The sequence below is a fragment of the Peromyscus maniculatus genome, chromosome 20 (genome assembly GCF_049852395.1).
Source record: "Peromyscus maniculatus bairdii isolate BWxNUB_F1_BW_parent chromosome 20, HU_Pman_BW_mat_3.1, whole genome shotgun sequence".
NCBI lineage: Eukaryota > Metazoa > Chordata > Mammalia > Rodentia > Cricetidae > Peromyscus > Peromyscus maniculatus.
Window position 1 is genome coordinate 13,275,770 of NC_134871.1, and position 8,860 is coordinate 13,284,629.

The window sequence follows — 8,860 nt, forward strand, 5'->3', positions numbered from 1 at the left end:
CTGTGCTTTCCTAAATAAAAGGTAAAGTGCTCCCAAAACCCAACTGATGGAAAATCCAGTCCTGTTGATGCATTTTTATACCAATTATCTCCAAGAGTTTCTTCTTCCTCAGTCCAGGAGAATAAGGATGGGCCAGAGGAAACTCCACTCCCCCAAATTTTGGGGCTCATTCTTCCCTGCCAAAGGAGATAGTTACTCATCATCATTGTCAGAAGCAACAAATGTCTATCTGTGGTGACTATCAGCATACCAAAGCACAAGCTGGCCTCCAGGCTCACTCACTACTGTGGCTCTTCTCAACAACTAATCATACCCTGTCCACCTACTCTACACTTCTCAAGCTTGTGGGCTTCCTCATTCCCTTATAACTCTGATATTTCTGCTATGCTCTCTCTTTTTTTGTCTCCTTCTTTTGTTCCCCTTTCTCCCTTTTGTCTTCTCTTGGTTCTCTCTGTCTCTCTCTGTCTCTCTCTGTCTCTCTCTCTCTTCTCTCTCTCTCTCTCTCTCTCTCTCTCTCTCTCTCTCTCTCTCTCTCTCTCTCTCAGTCATCTCATTGTATTCTTTTCTCAGTCTCCCCTTCTTTCTTTCCTCTCGTGGCCTGGTCCAGTTGCCAGTCATGTTCAATTTATTGCCTTCTCTCCTTGCTCTGGGCTCTTTTAGATGCCTATGATTATACTCTTCCTCATATCTATAATGAACACCTTTCCTTCAACCATAGCTTGGAGGGTAAGTCCTCAGTTTATACACCTAATGCTGAAAGTCTTTGTTTATACTTCTTCTGCCCAAACTCTCAGTTTGTACACATGGAACTTCTTAAAATTAGGAATTTTGATGCAGATCTTAGAGGCATGGAGTTTTTGTGTGTTTGCTTCCTGCTAAGTTTCCATTAATTAGACTCTAATCCCTGATAAGTATTCACTTGATATTTTATTGCATAAATGAATGAGTTGTCTAGGAAGTAGCAATAATTGAACATATTCCTTAACACAAATTACAATTTAATATCTACATAATTCTATTGCCATATACTACTTGTTTTAAAATGATAAACTCTAATGTATTTTCTATTTAAAAAAACTGCTATTTATTTAATTATAAACATGAGTACAAGTTTCAGAGAACTTGAATTTCCAGTATGGATAAGGCAGAATAATTACAATATCTTTATAGTGTCTGATCTTAGCATTGTAGCAATATTGATTTTCAATGCTTCTGATTGAACAAAGAGCCTCATGCATGCTTGGCAAGTACCATATCATTTGTGCTAGCTATCTAACCCTGAGTAGCAGTACTTTAATAATGTGGATATTCTCAAAGCTGACACATCCACATATTTGTATATCCATTTGTTTTCTTAGCTTTCTGGATTTTGTAATAATGGAATATTTTAAATGTTCATTAGGGCTGCTGATTTCTAACCTGGTATACTGATACTCTATGCTAACAAGCTTTAAAAAAACTGTCATTCTGTCCTAACAAAGGCTGAACATATTGGAAAGAAAAAAATTAAAACAGACATTTAAACATGTGTGTGGCAGCAAAAGAAAACGTTGCCACTCAGATTAAAGAGACAAAGATAGGAAGCCAACAGTGACCACCAGATCTTTAGTAGGACATCTGTAGTGTCACTGTTGAGTTGCTAGAGGTTTAATGTGGATAACTCTGTGTGTGTGAGGTTTTTGTTTGTTTGCTTGTTTCCTCCCCCCCGCTCTCTCTCTCTCTCTGTGTGTTTGTGTCTGTGTGGTATGTGTGTGTTTCACCTTCATGTGTTTTACATACATAAGCTTCATTGCATACTCCCAAAAGAACCTGAAAACATATTTCTGAGAGAAAGATTAAAGCAGCCAGTTATAAATATTCACATGACACTTCTTACTAAGGTAGAAAATAATCAGAAGAAAATAATCAAAATCTAAATCACTGGGATTTTGGCCTGGAAAAAGGAAAATACTTAACTATGTACAGTATAGCTTTTCTCACCACTTACAAGACAGGCAGAACAGAGCTGTGAGTGACAAAAATCACAATCTATCTATGTAGGCTCACTCAAATACATATGGAAACCTAATAAACTGAATGCAGTGTATTTCTTCCCCACCATCATCTTCCCTCTCTTCCAGGGTCCAAATTGAAGCAGTTCTCCATTTATGTAGCATATGATGAATTTCAAGGGGAAAAAACAAACAAACAAAAACAAAACACCACATTCTAAAAAGAAAAAAAAAGTTTGAAAAAAAACACCAGGCAAGCATCAAAATTAGACTCCTATATTGAAGGCATGTTTGAATTATCAGCCTGGGTATTTAAAACTACTGTGATTAATGTACTGTAGACACTAATGGATAAAGCACACAGCATGCGAGAAGGAATGAGCAACGTAAGAAGAGGTGTTAACAATAAAATCTAAGGGAGAAACAAAAGGAAATGTTCAACAGCAAGTAAGATCACAGAAATAGAGAGAGCAGTTGCTGTGTTTGTGAGTGATGTTGGTGTGATCGAAGGAAGAATCTGTTTGCTTATGAACCTTTCGCCACATACCTACAGATTGCTAATATCAGAAACAAAAGAGTGGAAAACACTAAATATCTTATATTATAAAAATAATAAATGGTTACTCAAAAAAGTTCATTGCCAATTGTTTAAAAGACAGACGTTGCAAAACACTCAAATAAAAGAAAAATACAATTTGAATGGGTTTGTTTCCTTTATAGAAATTGAGCTGAAGGCAAAAGGCCCTAATTTATTCACTGCTAAATTCCCTCAAATGTTTAGGGATGGCATTACATTACACCAATTTTCTACAGTCTCTTTCATCACAAACAGGTGCAGGGAAAACTTCCTAATTCTAATTCTGAACTCAAGTATAAGCATAATAAGAAAACTGGATGGCCAAGCACCCTGTTGTGGTAGAACTCTCATCCAATGACTGATGGAAGCAGATGCTGAGATCCACAGCCAGGCCCCAGGTGGAGGGAGCTCTGGGAGTCCAATCAGCGAGAAAGAGGAGGGATTGTATGCTCGAGAGTCGTTGAGACTATGATTGGAAAAAGCACAGGGACAAACAGCCAAACTAGTAGAAACACATGAACTATGAACCAATAGCTGAGGAGCCCCCAACTGGATCAGGCCCTCTGGATAAGTGAGACAGTTGATTAGCTTGAACTGTTTGGGATTTGGGAGGCCTGTCTGGGACCAGGACCTGTCCTTAGTGCATGAGCTGGCTGTTTGGAGCCTGGGGCCTATGCAGGGACACTTTGCTCAGCCTGAGTGAAGGGAGGAGGGGACTGGACCTGCCTTGACTGAATCTACCAGGCTGAACTGAATCCTCAGGGGAGTCCTTGCCCTGGAGGAGATGGGAATGGGGAACTAGTTGGGGAGAGGGCAAGGGGGGCAGGGGAGGAGGGAGGACAGGAATCCGTGGCTGATATGTAAAATTAAATTAAATTATACAATAAAAAAAGAAAAATTTAAAGCAATATTTCTCATGAGCATGAATGAAAAGAAAAAATTCTTAACAAAATCATAGTAAAGCAACAATACATAAAACCAATACATGAAACCTAAGTGGTATCTGTGCCATATACAAGAGATTGGTTTAGAAATTGGAAATCAACTTTAAAATCATGCTAATATCTTACATTAATAGACAAAATAAATTACATTGCTAAATACAGACAATGCACTTGACAAAAATCCTAAAGGTATACATGGTAGGATTCATAGCACACTAGCAATAGGAATGTTTACTGATTTTCAACTTTTTTATTTTAATCAAAAGGCAAAACAGCAACTAAAAAAATAAAGGATATACTGTTAGTAACAAAATAAGTAAAACATCTCTGTTTCAAAGGACATGATTCTCTATGTAAGAAGTCTTAAATAATTAACAATGAAATAATAGAAGCCCTCCTACATCAGATAAGCATTTATAATAACTTTGTAGGTTATAAGGCAATCTTGTTATATATCAATGATGAACAAGTAGAATTTCAATTAAAAACAGAATACGACTAATACTGGCAACTGTAACATGGTGTGTGTGTGTGTGTGTGTGTGTGTGTGTGTGTGTGTGTGTGTGTGTGTACATGTGTGATCTCTCAGCAAAACTGAGAAACTGGTAACATACAATAAAATCCTACTTTTAAAGTAGAAAGTAGTAAAATGGTCCATGTTCATTGATACACATCCCAAGATTCTCAAGATATCAGTTTTTCCATCTCTTTCCATAAAGTCAATGCTATTGCACTTATATTCCTGAAAGTTTATTTGAAAATACTGACAAAGTTGCAGAACAATATAAAAGTGCCTGCACTTAAGACATTTAAGATATTATAAAACCTAATTAAGTAAGCTACTGTGAGGATGTTGAAGATTAATCAATAAATCAATGAAATGGATTAAGGATGCCATAATAATCCCCATAAACATAGCTAACTAATCTTTGTTAAGACAATGAAAACAGAATGACATCTCAACAAATAGTTGCTAGAACAACTCTACTGCTGTAAGCCAAAATACAAAATATGGACTCCAACACTTTCCCACACTGAAAACACTTAAATATGAACCATAGACATAAATGATAAGTGTAAAACTAAAAATGTTACTAGATAATAACAGAAGAACTGATCCTGAGGATGATAGTGGCTTTTCAAATTGAACACAGCAGTGATGAGCCATGAAATAAATAATAATGCAGTCTTCATTAAAATGCCTATGCTATGAACAACAGTGTTGAGACTAAGAAATGAAGCCACATATCAGGATATTAACTGTATGCGTAAAGACTACCTGTTAAAAGATCACTATTTAAAGCATATATACAGCTCTTAAAGCTCAACAGCAAGATTTTAAAATAAAACAAATACAATAACAGACATCTCACTGCAGAAGGCATGAGAATGGTGAATAAGCCAGGCAGTGGTGGCTCACACCTTTAATCCCAGCACTCAGGAGGCAGAGGCAGGCGGATCTCTGTGAGTTCGAGGCCAGCTTGGTCTCCAAAGCAAGTTCCAGGAAAGGTGCAAAGCTACACAGAGAAACCCTGTCTTGAAAAAACCAAACAAACAAACAAAAAAAAAAAACAAAAAAAAAAGAATGGTGAATAAAAATGGGAGAAAAATCTACAATCTCTGTCACAAATATCAGCAAAATACAAATTAATGCAACAAGGTAATCAGATATGATACACCTTTTAGAGTGGCTAAAATCCAGAACAGTGACAACACCAAATAACGGTGGAGTCATGGAAAATCTACTTTATTGCTAATAAGAATTCAAAAATTACAAAACCAGTCTCAAATACTGTTGGCTATTTTCTAAAATAACTAAACAGCATCTTACGATTCTATCTTGCAACAGCGCTCTTTGGTATTTAGGCAAATGAGATGAAACTTAAATTGATCAAACTTGCATATTATTTTATTCATAATTTTTAAAGATTGGAAGAAGAAGAGATGTCTGTCCATGGGAGAATGAGAAAATGAATTGGTGTTTTGGGGGAATGGAACATTCAGTACAATAGAGAAATGAACTACTAAGCCATGAAAACCATGAGAGAAGCCTAACTTCTTATTACCAGGAAATGTCTACTACTAATGAAGGACGACAGTCTAAGGTTACGTACCACATAATTCCAATGCAAATGTTGTTAGTATTTGAAAAGGCAAAGTTTTAGAGACCCTAAAATGCTTGGTGGTTTTCAGGAAATGGGGAGAGATGAAAGAAAGGAGCCGGAATAGAGGACTTTTAGCCAATTCAGTGGCTGTCATATTTGATTCTATATTTGTCTAAGCCCATAGAATATATAACATTAAATTGAGCTGTCACATGAACAGTTTTGATATGTCAATTTAGGTTCAGTAATTTCAGGAGAAGTACTAGATTGAACTCTGTTTAAAAGGCAGAGATCACCTATTTGTGGAGCAGGTAGTACATGGAAAACCTCAGTGTATCCACTGAATTTCTCTGTGAACCTGAAACAATTCTAAAAACATTCCATTTAAACCTAAAGCCAAGAGTTTGGGGGTGGATCTGTGTCACGCTTTCAGAGTATTCCGGTTTGGTTCCCAACAGTCATATGCTAAGTAACAAGCTTTCAACTCCCTTTTCTGGGGATTTGACACCCTTTTCTGTCTTTTAAAAGCACTACACACATGCATGGACAGATATATATGCAAGCAAAAAGACATATACATGACATAAAAATAAAGAAATCACATGCTCTTGTTCAAAAATCCTACTGAATTAACTATAAAAATGCAAGTGATCAAAATCAACTCAGAAATGTTACGGTGTTTTGAAAGAACTTGTTTATTGAGTCATAGAAAAGTAGTCCATGATAATCAGCATTAAAATTTCTGATAAAATTGGGGCTGGGTGATTTCTCAGTGGTTCAGACAACTGGCTGCTCTTGCCAAATATCTGGTTTTGGTTACCAGCATGCACATGGTGTTTCACAAGTGTCTGTAGCTCCAGTTCCAGGCAATCTGGCACCAAACACTCATTTGTTGGACATACATACTTGCAGTCAAAACACTCATTCATGTAAAAATTTTTAAAAAATCTTTAAAATAAAAACCTTTTGGTAAAATTGATTACAGATTAGTAAACCACAATTCTTCATTGATCAGATGACAAGATGTGATCTTGTAAAAGAAGCCTGTAAACTTACATTACTCATAAGTTTGGGAACATTCCAGATGCATAAATGAAATGCTGTTTGATATAAGATACAAATGTCAAAACAGACATGAAAAGAATTTTGAGTAGTTAACATTTCTTTTGTTTTTTTTTTTATTTTAGTAAATTTATTTTACAACATCATTTAGTTCAACATAATAGCCACAGATTCCCCTGTTCTCCCACGCTCGCCCCCCTCCCACTCCCCCCACCCCACTCCCCATTCCCACCTCCCCCAGATCAAGGTCTCCCCCGAGGACCGGGATCGACCTGATAGACTCAGTCCAGCCAGGTCCAGTACCCCCCTCCCAGACCGAGCCAAGCGTCCCTGCATAGGTCCCAGGATTCAAACAGCCAACTCATGCAACAAGCCCAGGATCCGGCACCAACACACAGCTGCCTCCCAAACAGATCAAGCCAAATGACTGTCTCACCCGTTCAGGGGGCCTGATCCAGTTGGGGGCCCCTCAGCCTTTGGTTCATAGATCCTGTGCTTCCATTCATTTGGTTATTTGTCCCTGTGCTTTATCCAACCCTGGCTTCAGCAATTCTCGCTCATATAAACCCTCTTCTTTCTCACTAATTAGACTCCCAGTGCTCCACCAGGGGCCCAGCCGTGGATGTCTGCATCCAGATTCCTCAGACCTTCCTTGGATGGGGTTTATGGCACAACTAACAGGGTGTCTGGCCATCCCATCACCGGAGTAGGTCAATTCCTGCCGTCTCTCGACCATTGCCAGCAGTCTTTTGTGGGGGTATCTTTGTGGATCTCTGTGGGCCTCCCTAGCTCTCTGCTTCCTCCCCTTCTCATGTGGTCTTCATTTACCATGGTCTCCTATTCGTCGTTCACCCTCTCTTTTCTTGATCCAGCTAGGATCTCCCACTCTCTTTCCCTCGACCGTCGCCCTTCATTGTTCCCACTCATGACCAGGCTGTTCATGTAGATCTCATCCATTTCTCCGTGTCTTTTTTGGGGTCCCGTTTTCCAGGTAGCCTCATGGTGATGTGAGTAGCAGTCCAGTCATCCTTGTTCCACATCTAGCATCTTCCTATGAGTGAGTACATACCATATTTGTCTTTCTGAGTGTGGGTCACCTCACTCAGGATGATTTTTTCTAGCTCGATCCATTTGTCTGCAAACCGTATGATGTCATTGTTTTTCTCTGCTGAGTAGTATTCCATTGTGTATATGTGCCACAATTTATTTATCCATTCTTCAATTGAAGGGCATCTAGGTTGTTTCCAGGTTTTGGCTATTACAAACAATGCTGATATGAACATAGCTGAGCAAGTGCTCTTGTGGTATGATTGAGCATTTCTTGGGTATATGCCCAAAAGTGGTATAGCTGGATCTTGGGGGAGATTGATTCCCAATTTTCTAAGAAAGCGCCATATTGATTTCCAAAGTGGTTGTACAAGCTTGCATTCCCACCAGCAGTGGAGGAGAGTTCCCCTAGTTCCACAACCTCTCCAGCATAAAGTGTCTTCAGTGTTTTTGATCTTAGCCACTCTGACAGGGGTAAGGTGGTATCTCAGAGTTGTTTTGATTTGCATTTCCCTGATGATTAGGGATGTTGAGCAATTCCTTAAATGTCTTTCAGCCATTTGGGTTTCCTCTGTTGAGGATTCTCTGTTTAATTCTAAAGCCCATTTTTCAATTGGACTGTTGGTCGTTTTGATGTCTAATTTCTTGAGTTCCTTATATATTCTGGATATCAGTCCTCTGTCACCTGTGGGGTTGGTGAAGATCTTTTCCCATTCTGTAGGCTGTCGCTTTGCCTTGTTGACCGTATCCTTTGCTCTACAAAAGCTTCTCAGTTTCAAGAGGTCCCATTGATTGATTGTTTGTCTCAGTGTCTGCGCTACTGGTATTATATTTAGGAAGTGATCTCCTATGCCAATGCGTTCAAGACTACTTCCTACTTTCTCTTCTAGCAGGTTTAGAGTAGCTGGATTTATGTTGAGGTCTTTGATCCACTTGGACTTAAGTTTTGTGCACGGTGACAGATATGGATCTATTTGTAGCCTTCTACACGTTGATATCCAGTTATGCCAGCACCATTTGTTGAAGATGCTTTCTTTTTTTCCATTGTACACTTTTGGCTTCTTTGTCAAAAATTATATGTCCATAGGTGTGTGGGTTAATGTCAGGGTCTTCAATTCGATTCCATTGGTCCAC